We start from the raw sequence: 20,619 nt of genomic DNA, 5'->3' as shown, positions 1-20,619 counted from the left end.
TTGTTTGCGTGCATGCCGGCATGCTACTTATTTACTTTGGGAAGCCCACAGGTGCCTTGTATCCCTTGTTTCTGGTATGCACGTATAGGTCGTGGAGCCTCTGCGAAGTGGTTTATCGCCCCAGTGTGTGTTTAAACCACCTAGCACGTTGACACACATAGCTAAGTCCGCTTCGGAGATACGGCCGAACTTCGATACGGGTTCAACTTAGTTAGGTGGCTTCCTGGACATTGTTGTCGTGAAGGAGAGTGCGAGTCGTTATATCCACCTGTCGCAAGTGGGTTGATCGTGCGTGTGGGCACATTTGGGCACCCCTGCAGGGTTAAATCTTATCGATAAGCCGTGTCCGCGGTTATGGACGACTTGGAGCTGTATGACTCGACCATAGACCACTTACACCCGTTGTTTCAATACTAATAACTTGCGTAGTAAGTTAGCACAACTTCAATAAAATCTGGGTAAAACTTGTCAACTGTGTGAGTGCCCTTGTAAGTACTTCCTTGCGAGGGGGAAATGCATCGCCGTGTTATGTTTGCGAGTATAGAAGCGTTAGTTATGCGCTCTCTCACCTTCTCTCGATAGACGATCGTTTAGAGTGTCCCTATAGGTTTTTAGTGCTTGCGTGGCTGCCGCTTAACCCCACCATATTGCCTATGACGTTCCTCTTGCGTCCTCTAAGTCCCCTGCGTGCCTCAAGTACAAAGGACGACTGGTTGACGAATGCTTATACGTCTTGAAGTCTTGTTAAGTACGAACCCGTACTTATTGCTGCTTCTACGGGATATAACCGGGCAGGTATGAAGATATGTTCGATGAGGATGACGCTAGCAAGGTTACCCTTCCGGCTTGGCCTGGGCAGGGTTATGGACGCCACTGGTTATCTTCGGGACTCTTAGTCCAAATTTGTATCTTGTCCGTACTCGGACGTATTTGATCTTCTGTATGATTTGGATCTTTGTATTGTATATTTGTATCTTGACTCGTTGGAGTCGTTGTTGTAATATATATGTTTCTTGTGGGCTCTATTGTAATCCTGTTGTAATGTTACCGCTCGTGATTGATTCCACCCGCATCGCGTGCATGCTTAGGCGTGTACGAGGCGCTTGGTGGTGCGTCTCCTAAAATCGATATCGTGCGGATTTCGCTGGATCATTTGGGATCCTCATGGTACCGGTTTTGGGGCGTCACAAGTTGGTATCAGAGCATCAGGTTGACGGTACCCCACTAGTCCAGCCTTTAGGATAACCTTGCCAACGGTCGTTGAGTTTAGAGAGTCCAAACTATTTTATAAAATTCGTTGGATAGATCTGATTAGCTCTGATTTTCTCCTTATCTATATTCTTTCTCCTCTTACCTTCGCGAGTTTTGGTTCTTCTCTTATCTGCTTCCTTGAGTCTTAGGTTTCGACGCGGGTTGGACGATCTTTGCCCCATCCTAATAGGTTCGATCTTCGGAGGATCCGACAGAAGCTCATCATCGTCAACGGAACAACGACTTCTTATTGGTGGTGTCGACCGTTCAACATGGAGCAATAACTCTTGTTAGTGGTGTCGCCGATCTACGTGGAGCAAGAATCCTTGTTAGTGGTGTCGAGAAGGTCAACACTTCGCCAGAATAAGGTTCCACGCCGTGGTCGGGTGATTGTCAACATGGTACAAAAAGATCCGATAGTTTAACCAACTCCCCCTTAGGTTGACGTGGAATCTCGGGGCGAGATTCCTTGTTAGTGGTGTCGATTGTAGCGACCCAGGAAAAATCCCCATATAGAATTGCTTGTTCTTTTTCTTTTGTGCATAATCATGGCATCAATCACCTTGCATGTTTTAATTAAATCCCTCAAGAAAATTAGTTTTATTAAAACCCTATGTTTGTTTGCAAAATTATTCCAAGGTTTAATAAAACCCTCCCACCTTTATTCATATTTCAATTGAACCGAATAAAAAATATTTTTAATATGCTTTCAAGTGGTTTAAAACCAAATGCCTAGTTTTTGTAAATAGTGCCACTACTTTAAAACCTTATCAAACTTCCTCTGATCCCTTCTCTCGTTTCTCTTTGCTTCCTGGAAGAATTCGTGAGAAAAAGAAGACAGAAGAAATTGAGAAGAGAAGCAAAGAAGCACTGTTCAGCCACCAGTCCAACAGCATGTCGCCACCATCCTGTTCTTTGTTTTTCTTCAACCAGTGACCCAGAACGTGAACTCCTTGCTGGCCAACGTTTTTCCCAACCACGACCAGACTGCTTTTCCTCCCCTTTTAGTTCCCCAGCCGAGGATCCTCATTGAACCCTAGTTTCCCTTCTTCCCCTCCTTGTGCCGCCACCAATTCCTCTTCTCCGCGCATGACTGCAGACAGAGGCTTTTAGAGACAGTTTCAGAAAGTTCAGACAAATCCCGAGCCCCGACGGAAGATCGACGTCGCCCTGCAGCTCCGGCCATGCCCCGGCGTCGTTGACACCTCCATAGTCTTCCTGGTAAACTCCACGTTCTCCTGGACCTTACCATCAACTTCCTTCATTTCTTCTCCGACCTGCCGACGGTAACGCCGTTTTGCCGCAGGATCTCGTCGCCGACGACTCCCGGTTGACCCCGGTCCCAGCGCCTACTCCACCACGTCCGCCCAGTCGAGGCACACGTCCGGCGCCGTCTTCTCCCTCGCCGTTCACCCTCCATCGTCAGGGCCGTGCTCGACGCCATCTTCTCCAAGCCCGGCCTGTTGTTATGCATCTCCGTCAGATAAGGTATCTCCGACAGTTAGTTGGTCCAAAATCTGCAGCGTCTGTACCTACTGAACATCTGAATTTCAGGTCAACTGTTTTCTTTTCGTTGGTTCGGCTGAGCTCCTTTGTTCAGATCCCCACAGCGTTCAATTAAATCCATCACCTTTCCTTGTTTGTTCAGTTTCCACACGCCTGGAGATAGTTCCTTTCTACGCATGAGCCAAGCAAAATCAGCATGTCAAAGCAGCCCACTGGCTTAAGGCCTTGATCTCTTCCCTGATCGGTATCTTGATCCTCCTCATGTGCGACCTGAGTTAAAAATCTTCACTCACAGTGGCCATCTAAAGCAACTCCTTTCTCTGTTTTGGTTCAGATCTCACGGCCAGAGATGTTTCAGTTTGCATGGGAGCTTTCCAAAATCAACATCAACAAGGAGTATAGCTGGTTTGTTTCCTTTGGCTCCAAACGACACTATGCTCAATTCCAGGGATGCAATTTAACAGTTGCCGCTTCAGTCAGGTCCAGGCCCAGATGCCTTCTTTGTTTCTTCTTTTTGCAGAAATGCCAAAATTTATATCTCCTGTTTTATAAATCCAAATGACACAAATAATATATCTATTTTTATCAGAAAAATGTATACAATCTAGATATGTCATTCATATGGCTGTTTACATCTCGCATCATGTCGTGATGTTGTAGTTTGCATCGCACCTAATATTTAAACACGGAGTATTTGAGAATTACCGGATACGGTCCCCCGCTCCGTTTAATATTGAAGTAGCGCACCATGCCATGTCGTGCCATGCTAATCAACACTTAAATTTGTCGGTAGAAAATGCAACTCCAATCTATTCTGTTTGTCCGGGGTTCTGACTCCGCTTAAATTGGATAAGTGCATCGCATCATATATGCCATGTCATGCATATCTTATCATGATCATGTTGGATCTTCTTTATCCGTAGTAGTAAGACTTGCATACGTTGTGTGTGTTCCAGCATTTGCTTCTTCCCGGATAGGATCGCGAAGTGGTGTGGTGAGATACGGCAAGTTCTCCGGATGTCCCTCGGCAAGCTTTAACGGGCAAGCATTTTCCCCTATACTTCTGCCCCTGCAGAAGTCGCTCACCTATTTTATTTTGCCTTCTCCCTCATGCTATCCTCAAGTTGCGTTCTTCTCACGTGTCCCTTCCACTTGTTACCTCAAGCAGCCTATATTGCCTCCACTAACCACCTACAGCTATTGTTTGGTTATCGGGTCTGCCTTGCGAGTCGTAGTGCATGCTAGTGCTGTTTATATCTCGTTACCGTTACCGCTATCTTATCGGGTTATCAGTTGGGAATCATGACATATGGTTTATGGATATATCTGTTGAGGGTATCATGGTTACTTGTTAATAGTTGTTAGCGGAGGCATCGGTGGGTCAGCTGATCGTTTTGTGACGGCTCACTTGTGTTTCTTTAAAGCTTAGGACCCCAAGTTCTTGTTATCTGTTCCGAGACTAAGCGCTCTAACCATACGTGGGTATGTTTCTGGGTCTCCCCTCGACCACTGCCAGAATCTACAGCTTTGTCCAGTGGCCACAACTAGTTTCGTAATGTTTTACCATTTGTTGTTTGCGTGCATGCCAGCATGCTACTTATTTACTTTGGGAAGCCCCTGGGTGCCTTGTATCCCTTGTTTCTGGTATGCACGTATAGGTCGTGCAGCCTCTGCGAAGTGGTTTATCGCCCCAGTGTGTGTTTAAACCACCTAGCACGTTGACACACATAGCTAAGTCCGCTTCGGAGATACGGCCGAACTTCGATACGGGTTCAACTTAGTTAGGTGGCTTCCTGGACATTGTTGTCGTGAAGGAGAGTGCGAGTCGTTATATCCACCTGTCGCAAGTGGGTTGATCGTGCGTGTGGGCACATTTGGGCACCCCTGCAGGGTTAAATCTTATCGATAAGCCGTGTCCGCGGTTATGGACGACTTGGAGCTGTATGACTCGACCATAGACCACTTACACCCGTTGTTTCAATACTAATAACTTGCGTAGTAAGTTAGCACAACTTCAATAAAATCTGGGTAAAACTTGTCAACTGTGTGAGTGCCCTTGTAAGTACTTCCTTGCGAGGGGGAAATGCATCGGCTGTGTTATGTTTGCAGAGTATAGAACTGTTAGTTATGCGCTCTCTCACCTTCTCTGATAGACGACTGTTTAGAGTGTCCCTATAGGTTTTTAGTGCTTGCGCGCTGCCGCTTAACCCCACCATATTGCCTATGACGTTCCTCTTGCGTCCTCTAAGCCCCCTGCGTGCCTCAAGTACAAAGGACGACTGGTTGACGAATGCTTATACGTCTTGAAGTCTTGTTAAGTACGAACCCGTACTTATTGCTGCTTCTACGGGATATAACCGGGCAGGTATGAAGATATGTTCGATGAGGATGACGCTAGCAAGGTTACCCTTCCGGCTTGGCCTGGGCAGGGTTATGGACGCCACTGGTTATCTTCGGGACTCTTAGTCCAAATTTGTATCTTGTCCGTACTCGGACGTATTTGATCTTCTGTATGATTTGGATCTTTGTATTGTATATTTGTATCTTGACTCGTTGGAGTCGTTGTTGTAATATATATGTTTCTTGTGGGCTCTATTGTAATCCTGTTGTAATGTTACCGCTCGTGATTGATTCCACCCGCATCGCGTGCATGCTTAGGCGTGTACGAGGCGCTTGGTGGTGCGTCTCCTAAAATCGATATCGTGCGGATTTCGGCGGATTCGCTGGGATCCTCATGGTACCGGTTTTGGGGCGTCACAATATTGCAACATGCATTTGCATATCAAAGTCAAACTTCATGTATGGATCTAGTCAAACAATGAAAATCCAATAAAATCCAAGAAGATTTAGCTTTGTGTTCATAATACACATCCTGATATACCTGAATAAAATAGTTGGGTAAGACATCCCTAAACATCAGGTTCAGATGTGTAGTATATAACACCACATAAGATAGGTTTAGGTTGTGATACTTAGCACAATACGTGAATTTCTACTATTTGTCTCAACATTTATCTTAATTGCACATTTGCAATGAGACAAACTTGAAACAAAATGGCTTGGGATAGTTGAAGTTAACCTAGTTTTCTTTGGAAGTACAAAAAAAATAGAATACTATATATATGTGCTATTGAAGACTACTTCCTATAATACAATTAGTTCTAACATGTCTACTCTAAACACATGATTGTTTAGAATATACCACCTATAACTCTAGGATTTCTCTATGTGATAAGCTCTAAATAAGCCTTCTTTGAATTAAGGACTATGGTTCTAACATACTTGGTACAGTTATTAGGATTTTAAGGCCTAAGCTTTCGAACTATCCCTTAAATCCTACTCCTCATCATACTTCTGTTAACTTACTTATGATGTTCTACTCCCTCACATCATGACTCTCAAGTGAATCAGATATGATTACCAACTTTACCATGAAAAGTAGACTTACATACTCCTATCACTCTTCCTTACCTTCTATGATTGACTCATCATAGGTACATACTACCTCATATTACTTATCTTCATTACTTAACATCAGTCATTTGGTATTTTAAATAACTCTTACATAACCATACTTGTATTGGTATACTTCTTCCAATAGGATATCTTCCTTATGGTTGTATCCTCTCTTTGGACTACCATGTATTGTATACCAACTGTGGTTTACTACCACCCATTATCTTATGCTTCAATGGTGTTCTATTAATTTAGAATGAAGCAAGATAACTAATCAACTTTATTTAAGAAAATAGATAAGAAAGATTGACTCAAGTGTGTCAGGATTATTCTCAAGTGAATTCCTATCTCAAGTCAAAAGAATAGTTGGTTTGGCTAAGACAACTTCCTATAGACACTACCAAACCTATAGGTCTCCTTTAAAGGGTTTTAATCCTAGGGTCAAAGCATTTGCTCACGATACCATTTGTGATGACCAAACAGACCACGCATGGTGTAGTACACAAGTCGTTGACATAACACAAGTGAAACACCGTTCCACCCATATTACATCTATCAGAGTGGTACAACAGAAACATATGCGAGTCCAAGGTATGTCTATAGAAGTACACACGAGCTGTTTACATAAGATCAACACAGCCTCCTACTTTACAGTGAGGTAAAACTTCAAATAAAGCTCCAGAAGAACGACTCGTAATCTATCTTATTGCTAACTCAAGTTTAAGAGCTACTTGGCTTGCTATAGAAATCTAGCTACTTAGGTGCTATGATTTGGGAAAGGTTCCCTTCTATTACTAGTCTAGGTTTCCATTATAGCTGATGCAGAAGTTGGCTCCATTGACTTCTTTGATTGGATTCTTCATCTTGTTGCAGTTGACTCCTTTGTCTTCGAGTTCCACGGTTGTTTCTCCTTCGGTGCATTGCTCTAAGAAGGGGATTCAAACGAGATAGAATGAGTACGAGCGTACTCAGCAAGTTCATATTAGGAAATATATGTATCATGCACTAGCTACAGCAATAGACCAGAAAGTCATAGGCCAATGCAAGTTTTCATAAACGTTTCTTTAAAAGGTTTATTTTATTGTGAAAACTATGCCCGTCGGTCTTCACGGAGTTGACCGAACTTCATGGAGTTCCTTTCTGCCGCGTTCGCGATTCCTTCCCGAATGGAGCAGGGAGTGACCACAATTTGATACACTCTGCAGAGGTGCGTTACTTTTCCCATAAGAGACCTTATCCTTGTTGCCAACCAGGCGATATCTTTCCCGTCCACACTTCCTTTGGTGTGAGGCCAGGTGTAAGATCCAAGCCCACACCGCCTTCTCCGCGACTGCAAACCCACCCTTTTGTCCGACCCTACACCTCCAGTAGACTTCCCCCGATAATACGGCTTTACTCATGGTGTTCTCCGGACAATCCCTCATAGATCGTAGAGCTTATCATCACTAATGGATGGGGATTTAAAAGGATTTCCCAACCTATTGCGGCAGTGCCTCCAACACCCCACCAGCTCTCCGATCCGTTGGCGTGCAGAAGGGAAAAGATACGGCTGGCTTCCCCCAGCCATTATAGATCTTATGGTCAACGCGATATGTACGGCGCTAGAATCACTGGACGGCATTGGTAATTAATCCTAGGGTGATATAACCCATTGCAATGGAACCTCCACCATATCAACACATACCATGGTTCCATTGCCCACCACATAGTCATATTCATAATTGGAAAATAATATTTTGCTTTTCAATGCATGAGTGATAAGTATAGTACTTTGTATATAGTTTGATAAAAATAATCAAATGACATGAGCAAGCGATGAACTTGCCTTTCTTGACTGCAAGATTATGCAGGCAAAAGCTTCGATACGTGATAACTCCAAATGCTGAAATATCATCATCGTCCGGTAAGGACAATGTTTAAAGAAGCGGCAAAGATCTTTGTAATGCATAGTATGAGATGCAATCGCCCCACGCGTAACCTAACCTCGATGATTTAGGTTTGATAAGTTGTAAATAGTTCTTTAGGGTGTGTTGTACTTTTAGAATGGTTCTCAAACAAGGTTCTTATTAGGGTTTGGTTATATTAGCATCATATCCAAGTGATATAAGATATCATAACAATCATACACATAAAGAATAATGATGGAATAATATGTAAGGAATAATTGTCAATTTTAAGTTCTAAAGAACATGGTTGATGATTACTTCTACTATACTTCAAAAGAATAACTTTTGAAGAACATGTTGTTTAAGAAATATTTAGTATTTCAAAGAAGTATTGGGCTTCTAAGGTTTGATTGACACTTGTACTTCAAAAGAATAACTTTTGAAGAACATGTTAAAATAAAAATATGAACTACTATATAGAGGTGCTATGGCTTTCTAGGGTTTACTATTGGATTCCTTTAGTTTCACTAATAGGAACTAGTTTGTTCTTAATTTGGATTGGGTTTCTATATAGCAAGTATTGGTAAGGTTATTACTATGGTTTCCTATATACATCATATCAAAGGATGGTTGTTTAAGATGGTTCTATATATTAGCTATTAGGGTTTACTATGGTTTCACAACTACTTAACTAAGTAATCTCTAATGGTTGTCCAGCTAAGTGGTTTATCATTTCCTAAGTAGGGTTGAGTGGAATAGGAGCATGTGATGTGCATTACTACACCAGATTGGTATTAGGGTTTTTCATCATGGTTTAACTAGGGTTTGATGGTTGAGGTTAATCCTAATGGTATGGTACCTAGGATTGATGATCAATGGTACTAATCCAATTAACGAGGTTAGGGTTTATACCTAGGTGATACTAGTGAATCATATAGGTTTTAATTTGGAAATAGAGGCATGAAATGATGACTCATGTGAATTGGTTCTATGTTGGTAGATCCTGACTTGTATTTGTTGGTCACATAATAAGGTTCTCTATGTAAGGTGAAATTCACATGATCACATGTAACACATAACTAGGGTTTTGGAGTTGCTTCTAATTTAGGGTGATCACATGAAATAATGAGATCAAGGTCTTACTCAAATTGTAACTAGGTTTCTAAATTATGGTACATCTCCTAAAATTATAATTGGTAATAGAGTTGTGGTTACTAATTACTTTGAATTAAAATTAGTAATGGTTTAACATTTTATTAATTTTCCACAAGAATTAATAATTAGGGTAACTTTTATTTAGGTTTAATTGAGAATTAGGGTTTAACAATTTGTGATTAGGTTTTAAAATAATTAACTTGTTAAATAAAGAATGTTTAAGTTACAAAATTTGAGTTATCAAAATAATCTTGGCTTTTAATATTTTCTTGATTATTACTATTTAAAGAAAATAGAAAATAGTAAATTGCAAATTAGGGTTTATGAATTACTACTAATAATTAGGTTAATGCAAATATGGTAAATAAAATTTAATCCTAACATTTTATTTAGTTACTGAATAGTTAAAATTTAATTTTGGAACTTGATTATTTATTGAATTAAATTTGCATTTTAAACAATTAGAAAGACAGAATTCATAAAGATTAAAATAAGTGAATTTTTATTTTGACATACATTTTTATTTTATATTTTATTTGAATAGAGTTTATTTTTGTGAGTATTTTGATATATTATTTATATTTTTCTGAGTTGATATGAATTTTATTTATTTTGGCAAAGTTTCGTATTTTTCTGGAATTTGAATTAAATGCCAAATGCTAAAGGTACCCGAGACAGAGTCTACCCTGGTCACTGACTGGTGGACCAATGTCCACGTCAGACGCCCCGTGAGCGTGGACCAGGTCAAAAGTTCTGCAGGGCCCCATGGCCACGTCACACTAGCCGGCGGCTTGACGCCGGCGGGCAGTCGGTGACGGCGCCGCCACTATAAGGCACCCCTGGATGCGTGGTTGGTATCAATCGAATGAGGAGACGACGAGGAACAAGATGGTGGTGGTGGAATGAGCTATTCTTGGCCGGAACTTCATCGGAAACTATGACCGCGGCGGTGCTCTCCGGCGAGGTAGCTAAACTGAGCTACACGTCGATAAGATGCGAGAGCGAGCTCTACGAATGCGCAAACTCACCCGAGTATGATGGCGTGGTCGGCGGTGTCGATTGGCGATGGGGATGAGCTCGATTTCGCCATTACCGGCGAGGTGCGAGAAAGGAACGGCGAGTGGATTGATCCCGAGCTTCCTTGACGCTCTGCTCCTCCAGGATGCTCTACGCGGCCTGGCGCTTCCAACGAGCCACTGCACGGACTCCGGGATGCTCTCAATCGACGGTGCCATGGAGGTCGCCGGCGACAGAGACTTGCAGCTAGAGGAAGAATTAGGAAATGAGGGAGGATAAGGATGGGAGCCTAGGGTTTCTCGATCCGTGGCGATCTCTCCGACCTATTTATAGCTCCAAGCACGGTCTGGTTCGACGGCGATGCTTGGCGGTGAGCGTCCAGGATGCGGCGGTGTTCCAGTTAGGGTTTTCGGGCGGGAATCTTGATAATCCTACTGGCAACGGATTCCAAAGTCATGCGGTCGAGCTCTAGGACGTCTGACGAGGTCCGGGCTGTTCTTATCGACATCGAGGACGTGGCCGAGGCTTCACCTCTGCGCTGTCGTCGCCGGGGAAGAAGAAGAAGGTGACTTTCTTCTTCGCACGATTCTTAAAGCGAATCGGTACGGTGGGCTGGTGCTTAGTTCGTGGGCTGGGCTACTGGTGGGCTTGCGTGGACGTGGTGGTGATGGGCTGCTGCGGTCTTTGTTCGGCCTGCCAGTAAGTTTCCCTCCATTTTCTTTTTCAAATTTCTGTTTTCTTTTCTGTTTTATTTACTGGTTTTAACTTGATTTGAATTATGTGTTGTTTTGCAGATTCTAAAATATTTTAATATCAGGACAATTTGATAATGCTACCTGTTGTATTGTTTTGTTTATAAACAACCATTTCATAATTGATTAATTTGGTGTTCTTGTGAAATGCATTTTAAATTAGAAATGAACATGGTTTTAAATGTTTATCTCTATTCCCTTTTATTTAGGAACCACTCTGTTTGAATGGTTGAAAATTATAACATGTGCTTGGTGAACACTTTGTCAAGTTTGACTTGTACATCATAATATGGAGTGTGCACATATTATAATTATAGCTAGAGTTTAAATTAAATGGCAATGGGAATGGATTGGTTCATGATTTTATGTGAAGAATTGTTTCCAAAGGTTTAAGAATATGGTTGACTTCACTCTGTGTTAAATAATCTTGCTTAGCAAACTACTGACTTGAATTATACTTGTGATCCATGATACACAAATTAGGGCATATCATTTTATGTGAAGTGGATTCTATGTGAAAGTGTTTAGGGTTTTGCATACTCTTCATTAAATTGCAATATAAGTAGGCATGAGGCATGGCAGGGTCTACTTATGATCCAAAGTAATCCATGGATTGGAACTCAAATGTGGTCTAGGGTTTTAGTAGTGATCACCCAAGTGATACACAACTAGGTTTAGGTATGAGCATAAGCATTGATTCTATTCTAGTGGCTAGAGTTATCCTCCTCACTTAGGTAGAAGTATTGTATCAAGGCAATGCTAGGTTAGTCTCAAGTGTTTGGATAAGCAAGGTTTAAATACAATATCATTACTACTCTATACAAGGCATGAGTATTGGTCTGGATTAACTACTATTGATATATTTATCATTTCATGTGATAGATTAGATCTATGGATCACATATATATGTTTAACTTATCATCTAAATTTATAAAGTAAAATCATGCATTAGACATGATCCACTTATTCCTCACTAATCTCTCTTCTTTAATACTTCTTTCAACACACTCACTTAGATTTCTTAGGGTTTATGATCATCACCCAATTTGTAATGATCAAAGTATTGACCTCATAATAATTCCGTAGTAAATCATGGTTCTCTATCCAAGATCAAGTATAAGTCCATATACTTGAGTATACCTCTTTAGGTTGAGCTCTACTGAATGGGTAGGGTTCCCCTAGGGTTTATGATCATTACCAAGTTGTAATGATCACAACACTTGCCTCTATATAATTACTAGAGGAATAAATTCTTATTTACCATCAAGTGTGAGCTAGGTCAAGTAGGGTTTAGCACTTGACTTATATTTCATGTATCATTGATTAGTATCAACAAGTACCTCAATTGGATAAGGTTTAAATAGTGATCTAGGTTCTATTGAATGCATAATATAAGCATATGAATGATTCTCTCCTTTCTCTAAGGTTTAATGGAATGAGTTGGGAAATAAGGTTGGAATGGTCAAGGTTAATGAAGAATGAATATGAATGTCCTTGACATGGATTCAATTATTGTAGTTGAAAAGATATACCATGTGACTCATGGTAGAAATGTTTATTTAGTAAAAGACATGGATAAGATAAGTAAAGAATAGTGTCTTACTTAATTGTGTTCTTTGATTTATGGTTGAATAATTATTCCTGTGTTGGTATAAGGAATGGCATGTTGAGATCCTTTATAAGATCTTGTAGTTGAACCTTACTTAAGGTGTTGTTTGTTGTAAAACTAATTCATTTGATCTAGTCCATAGATCAAATCATCTCTTCCCAAAACAAGGTTTTAGCAAAGGTCACAGTGAAGTTTATAGCGCTTGACTTGATGATCTACTTCAGTTCCAGCAAGTCAAGTGAAACTTCAGTTACTGTGGTAAGTTTTATTTGAAGCGCGAAAATTTCCCGGATTTTCTATGCATAAATGCAATGCACACTTTGGTTTTCTCTCATTTTATTGCCTCTAAACCTAGGATATTACAGATATATAAACATATTTGACCTTATTTTCCCTTACAAAAACATAAGATTTAAAGTTAAGCACACATTTTTACCCCAAGATGTCCATAAATAATTTTACTTAACCAATGTCATATTATGATAGAGATACAACAAAATGGTAGCAAAATATAACAAGTATTCCCTACTAGTTTGACTACCTTCAATATAAATCATATTACACTGACTCCATCGACAATTATGCTTGAGTGCTTCACAATAAAGCTTCTTCGCGCATTCTAGATGCACTACGGGAAAAATAGCCATCGCCGTGCAGCCTTTCTTTGCTGTGTGTCCCCGCACGGCAAAGATTTGTTTGTCGTGCGCACAGATAAAAACGCACGGCAAAGATCTTGACCACGGGAAAGATAGACACGAGCGCACGGCAAAGATATGATTCACGGAAACGACGGAAGAGGCCGCACGGCAAACAAAAGTGCACGGCAATGGCCCAACGCACCGCACGGCAAATATTCAGTGCACGTCAAAGCCGTTAGGCATTGTCGTGCAACGTTGGCGCACTGCAAAGCAGCCTTTGCCTAGTATTTTTAACAAACGCACGGCAAAGAAGGATTTGCCTAGTCTAAGCGCACGGCAAAGATGTAAAAACTAGATTTCTTCTCATCTCAGAACGTGTGGCGTGGTATAGTTATCAATAAACAAACGCCTAGCCCAGCGGCAAGGTTGCATGCTTTCCCTACTCTGCGTCCTAGGTTCGAGTCCCATACCAGCCAATTTGGGTTTTTTTTAGATAAAACATGTTTGGCACACGGCAAAGAAGCGACCACGGCAAAGCCTTTGCCGTGCAACATTGGCGAGTCACACGACAAAGAGGCCTTTGCCGTCAATGGCATTGCCGTGCGACCTTTGCCGTGCGGCGTCGCACGGCAATGCCTTTGCCATCATATAGAGCCCTTTGCCGTGCAAATAGTTGCACGACAAAGACATATTTTCCCGTAGTGATGCAAAATGATTGAGGACAATTTTAAAATCGCTTACTTTTTTTCGCACAACCGGTCAATTGTTTCGGTGTCTTAACGACGCCTATAATGGTGAATGAATTTACATGAAATTAAAACCCTAATTGATGAACTAAATTATGGATTAGATGAAGAATTAGATGATGGATTTAATATGGTCTTATGTGTTGAAGTGTATAAGTAGATTGTCTAGCCCTTTCCATCGGTTCGGACTTTTGGTTCAAGTGGCTAGTGCATGAAGCTTAACATGGTATCAAAGCCCCAGGTTTCGAGTCCAAATCCTGGCTTTCACAATTTATTCTAAAATTATCTCCCCTCTTCTCGCAGCCTCCTGCCGCGCCCGGCCTCCCGCTGCCTCTTTGCTGTTGATTTGTCTTCTTGTCTTCCCGTCACACGTGAGAGGGGGTGCTGAAGTGTATAAGTAGATCACATAAAAACATTCCCCCTAGAGTAGCTGTTAATATGAATAACAGTTATAGCCATTTCTGTACATTCAATGTACTCTACGGATAGAGGAATACATAAAGTGGAACATAATAAAATAAGAAATTGAAAGATTTCGTTGAAATTGTTCGTTTGGAAATTTCCCGAAAAGCTAATTATAGGTTCTTCTCTCCATCGGAACAATAGGGCCGTTATGCTTATTACTAAACTTGTTGAAGATATGAAATAGAACCAAGGTCTATCTTTTTGATCAGAGGTTGAATCGATCATCAGAAAAAGAATTAGGCCAAAAATTAGGATACATTCTGGGAAAATGAAACTTCCATTGAAGAGAAGCAAATGAAACGCTTTCATAAAAATTCTCGTAGAATCGAGAATGAAGTTTTCATTCTGTACATGCCAGATCATGAATTAGTAACTGCATCCAATCTCCGAAAAGTCCCGATTGTTTCGATTTTTGGAAAAGGATATTTAGGGAATCCCCATGAATAGGATCAAACCTTATTCCATGCTATTTCCATAAGATTCTTCTTTCTTATTCTTAAGCAAGCCCTCGAGAGGGCTTAGTTGATCATGATTTGTGTTTTCTCTTTCTTTTGCTTTCTGTTTGTTTCGAGAAAGATATTGTCCGATTCTCAAAAGTGGCTAGTGCATGAAACTTAACATTATGAAGGGCGCGTTGCCGATCGGCGAGCGAGAAACAGGCTAGGGAGCGAGGCCATCATGCGAGAGTGAGACAAGGATAGAGAGTGAGAAAAATGAACAATTGTCAATCCAGCCAAGCCCGATCTATTGTCTTGTTGTTTCCGTTTCCTTTTCTATCAATGGAAATCGCTTGTTCGTGAGGCCATGAGTGACTTATGTGTACCGATGGACCGATCGACGTGACGGAAAGCCTAATGACTTCGTCGCTTCGTTAGCTCGCGTGCTCATTTGGTTGGGCGAGTCACTTTTTTCTTGAGCCCATAGTAAAGAAAATATGGGATCATGGGCCCCTCCCTGGCCTGGCCCAGGCGGCCGCCCATGGTGGCCATGGGTCAGGGCCGGCCCTGCCCTTGGCCATGGATCGCCGAATGCAATATTGAGCTTCACATACGCGCCGTGGCTGAAACTGTACCAACACAATGTCGTTGGCTTTTGCCGCCTACGCCGCTGAGTGGAGCGAGCCAAGCTAGTGTCTCTCGCTGGTTGTGCGTTCGGTGATCTCCGCACCAATGTGCCCCACGATCACTGGTGCACGCCCTGTAATATTTCCTCATCGATGGATGTGGCAGGGTCAGGAAGCTCGTGGGAGCCGACGCGGGAAAAGGATGTGCCGCGGGAAGATGAACCGTCGCGGAATAAGCGCTGTGAAATGGCGGCAGGGAGCGGTGGCGCCTGGATCCGGAAATGGAGGCCGCTGGAGGGGGCTAGGGTTTGCGGAGGGGCGGCGACGAGGTGGGAGAGGTAGTTCGGGAGACGAGTGGTGTGCGTGAAAAAGGAAAAAAAATATATACTTGACCACCGAATAGTGGAGTAAATATAAGAAAATTGTTAATTAGGTGTGAGTTAGAGAAGTAAAACTAAAAAAATTACAGTTTTACTTCTCTAACTAATTATAAGGGACCGGTTAAATATGCTCTTAGGAGACTAATGTGAATTTTCTTTATTAAAGCGTCAGAATTTAGGCTAGCTTGAGCTCCATATGAGGAAAATCCTTTTCCCTGATACATGTCACCCTTATTTAGACATAAACAGAGGTAACTAATTGACCTTACATGAGACAGAAATGCATCCTCTCATATCCATGCGATCTTTTTTTTCATTTCCTCTTTTGTTTCACATTTGGACGTATTCATGTAATACGTAACTAAGATGAATAAGGAATAATGGGAAACGGGACGACATCAAAAGATCGTACAAAAAAACCCTAGCTCTTGGTCGCTCCCGCGGGCGACCCGAGGGCTCTCGGCGGCGCCTGCCTCGTCCCTACTCCTCTCCTCCCCCTCCCCTCGCGGCCGCCACAGGGCATCGCCGGGCAAAGACCATGCGGTGCCGGCACCGGCGGGGCCCTTGATGTCTACGCACGCTTCTATTCATGTAGACAGTGTTGGGCCTCCAAGAGCAGAGGTTTGAGAACAGCAGCAAGTTTCCCTTAAGTGAATCACCCAAGGTTTATCGAACTCAGGGAGGTAGATGTAATATCCCAGGTAATGGGGTTACAAAAATAGAGTAAACAGAGGTGTGCATTGCATTCATGCATAGAAAATCTGGGGAATTTTTGCGCTTTAAAGTGAAACAGTCACAGTAACTGAAGTTGCACCTGACCTTGGTGGAATTGAAGTAGCTCATCAAGTCAAGCGCTATAAACCTCAATGTGACTTTGCTAAAACCTTGTTTTGGGTAGAGATAATTTGATCTAAGGGATTAGATCAAATGGAATTAAAATCAACACAAGAACTTATAAATCAAGGATCAACTACTTGATCTTATTAAAGATCATAATATGGTAATTCTTGTCATAACATATGAACATCAATTCAATTGCAAGTCAAGTAACAATAATTGGAGAAACTATTCTTCACTTATGTTTTCCATGTCTTAAACTAATCCTTGATCCTACCATGAACCTCATGGTGTTCATTTTAGTTCATTATTGGAAACATAACAAGAAGATCAACTTTATAAATATATATCCTTCTCTATTCCAAATAGTTAAGCATCAAACCAAGAGAGGTGAGAGTTATATTCTAATTATTAGAGAAGCATTAACAAACTTTGAGCTAAACCTTGGATATGCATCCATGTATTCAAATAATCATCTGTAAGAGAAACCATAGGATATTATTCAAGACCATCCCTAGAGAGAGAACCCAATTGTGTTAAACATAGATATTGATGATCACATCATTCTCTATGGAGCCTAAACTTAGGTTAGTATTGAAGTCCTTCCAAATGAGAGAAACCATAGATACCAATTTTTATCTTTACATATTTAAGAATAAAGGACAACCATTGAACTAAAGTATTAGGAGTTAAACCATATCATTTGGGAGTGGTGAGCTAGCCAATACCAAATTGAGTAAGATCACATCCATGAATTGATGAAGTAAAGTAGCAACCAATTCAACTAAGCATCTAGGTGGAGACTTAACCCTTTACTATCTAATGAGATCTTGTGAACATACCATAGAACCTAGAATAATCCATTCCTATATAAGAGAGCTCAAGATCTGGTGCTACACTTCAGTTAGTTGAGGAAACACTTGGAATTAAGGGAGAGACCTATTATATATTCAAGTAGTTAAACCATCAATCCTTGAGAGAACTCTAAGTGAATATATATCTCAGGCATTTCCTGGGATATCAATCCAATGAGACCACCATGACCATGTCCACCTAAGGAACTATAAGAGAAGTAATATACCTTAGTTGATCAAGACAATACAGGATCTTAGAAGTGAGAAACCTAACTCAGGAGAGATATACTTTAGAAAGCCAAACCTTGATCATTATAAAATGAGTAATGATCATAAACCTTAAGAACTTGAGGTAAAGATATTAAGAACAAGATGATCATGTCTAAACCATGGTCATGCCCTTAAGATATGTGAGGATAAGTTAAACCCTAATAGGATAAACAGATATCATTCACCACATGAAATCATAGGGAGGTAACTAGTAAGAAACCCTAAGCTTATATTCCAACCTTAACTTGTGAACCACTTGGTGATCATAAGTAGAATCTTACCACATCTACATTCCACTTATTCCTTAATTAAAAGAACCTAAGAAAACCTTAGAGTCAAATCTATACCTTATATGGTGAGAAACCATTTATCCATATAACCAAAGTTAACTATAAAAAGAACCCTAATCACTTTAGTTACTTCAGTGATAAATTAAGAATGATAAAACCATGATTGGTGATTAACCACTTGTCCTTATAACCAAGACCAAACCCTTATAAGAGTAATGTCTACTCTAGGTAATTCAAGGTGTTATTAAATATAATCCTAGTGCCACCTTTAAAATATGGTTATAATAAAAACCACAAAACCTTAAACAAGCAAGTGCTCACATAAAATTATGTGCAAGTGACAAATTACCTAAGTTGAAACCAAGTCTTAATACAACCTTTAAAGTATCAACTATACTAATCCAAATAATTGGATTCACAAGGAAAAAGAAAATTTTAAAAAAAAATGAGAATATAAACTCATGCCTATTTATTTTGAATAAGCCAACAAGCATGAAATGTAATCAAATATAAAATACTTGCTTCATAATGGAGTGTGGTGTAATACATCACATTACCTTGTAATTGAATTAACATAATAAGAAACTTGCAAGTAAATTTTGAAATCAAATTAGATTTAAAAAATAGAATTCAATAAATGAAATTGAAACCAGAAAATAAAAATAGAAAAGTGAAAAGAAGAAAAGGAGGAGAGGCTTACCAGACCTCACTTGGCCACCGCAGCCCACCACCACAGCCCAGCAGCAGACCACTAACGGCCCAAACCACGGCCTGGCCCAGCCACTTACCCCTTCGCCACGGATAAGAGCGAAGACGACGAAATCGTCTTCGTCTCCGTCTTCCTCGGCGCGGGCATGCTCGACAGCACGATGCCGCCAGAGCTCCACGTCCCGGCCGCCAATGTGGATTTCCGCGTCCATCGACGATCTTCGGAGGCGGTATAAATACGGGGGAGCAACCCTAGCGCTCCAATTTTCTCCATTTTCGTCACCGTGACCGATACACTAGCCACCGGCCACCCTAACGCCCCACCGCTCCCGACCACCCCTGAGCCCAGTGATGGATCGAGGAGGTGCGCCTCAACGTCTTCTCTACTCTGGCCAAGCTACACATCTGGGGAACCTCAGAATCAAGCCAATTTGAAGTTTCCCCTTCACAGCAGTTCGTCGGAATCGGCGACTGTGAGGCTTCCTCCGTCGATAATCGTCTTCATCGAGCCTTCTACAAGCCCCACGGTGAGCTTGCGCGTCGATTGAACCCTTATATACTTCCCGGCATGCACTGTACCTCGAGTTAGGAACCTCGCCGGAGAGCAATGCCGCGAAACTAGTCCGCCGACGTGATTCCGGCGACCAATAGATGATGGAACCACCACCATTAGATTCCCTATACACTGCTGGTTCGAACGGAACAAAAATCGCGCCCTGCCGTGCCCTAAATCGGCGGCGCCGTCTTCTCCTGACCGTCGGCGTTGAGCCGCCGGCAAGGCCGACGTGGCCATGGGGCCCTTTCATGTTCTTTGTCCAGTCGTTGCCTGCGTGGCAACTGACCGGGTCAATGACCCCACCTGTCTGCGTCTGGGTACAAAACGAACCGGTATCTTTAGTAATTATAGCTATTTCAATATTCCTGAAAATAGTAGAAACTTTAGAAATTCATATCTAATTCATAAAAACTCAGAAAAATATAAATGAGATCTTAAAATTCTTAGAAAACTAAACTATATCCAATAAAAATATAATATGAAATTTTTATTTTTAAAAAAATTTAATTATTTAATACCTGTTATTTAAGCCTTTAATTTTAATTCTAAATTCAAATAATATTCAATAATTAAGAAAAACTTCTAAATTTAATAAAAACCAGTAAGTAAATCAGGAAAATATTAAAACTAATTTTCCTTTACTTATTACTTATTAAATCCTTAATAGGAGGATTTAAACCCTAATTAATAATTACCTTAATTATTAAATCCATTAAAAATAATAAAATGTCAAATTCAATATTATTTGTATTTTCAAGTTACTAATAACTTCAACTTTAAAAATGAAGTTATTAATCATAGAGCTATATGGTAAATAGCAAACCCTAATTCCATATGGAATGATATTACAACCCTATCATTTCATGTGAAAACCCAAAACCCTAATTCAATTAGGAACCCCAAATCCATTATTTCATATGAACCCTAAATTGTTTCCAAACCTAAAAACCCTAAGTAACATGTGATCATGTCACTTCATTAGTAATCATAGATTCAGATTTAGCAACTAAATGCTTGTTCAAATCCACATGACATATGGGGACCCTAACACTACTAATTAGCATCCCATGTGTTCATCTTAGTCAAACCTAGTCCCTATCACATGGATCTCATCCTTAATTAACCTTAAATAGCATCACACCATTGTGATGAGATCCAATAGCATCTATACCCAATATTT

The 20,619-nt window shown here is 40.9% G+C and overlaps 1 long non-coding RNA gene across 1 annotated transcript; it reads left to right on the top strand.

Moving 5' to 3' along the window:
- Positions 1–637: 637 nt before the first annotated feature.
- Positions 638–5,350, top strand: LOC139829870 (uncharacterized). The gene is made up of 5 exons (XR_007845768.2): positions 638–2,472; positions 2,558–2,739; positions 2,900–3,001; positions 3,092–3,237; positions 3,714–5,350. It is a non-coding gene; the product is annotated as an uncharacterized lncRNA (long non-coding RNA).
- Positions 5,351–20,619: the final 15,269 nt, after the last annotated feature.

This window comes from Lolium perenne, chromosome 4 (genome assembly GCF_019359855.2).
Source record: "Lolium perenne isolate Kyuss_39 chromosome 4, Kyuss_2.0, whole genome shotgun sequence".
In the NCBI taxonomy this organism is placed as follows: domain Eukaryota; kingdom Viridiplantae; phylum Streptophyta; class Magnoliopsida; order Poales; family Poaceae; genus Lolium; species Lolium perenne.
This window is presented reverse-complemented; position numbering and strand designations above follow the sequence as displayed.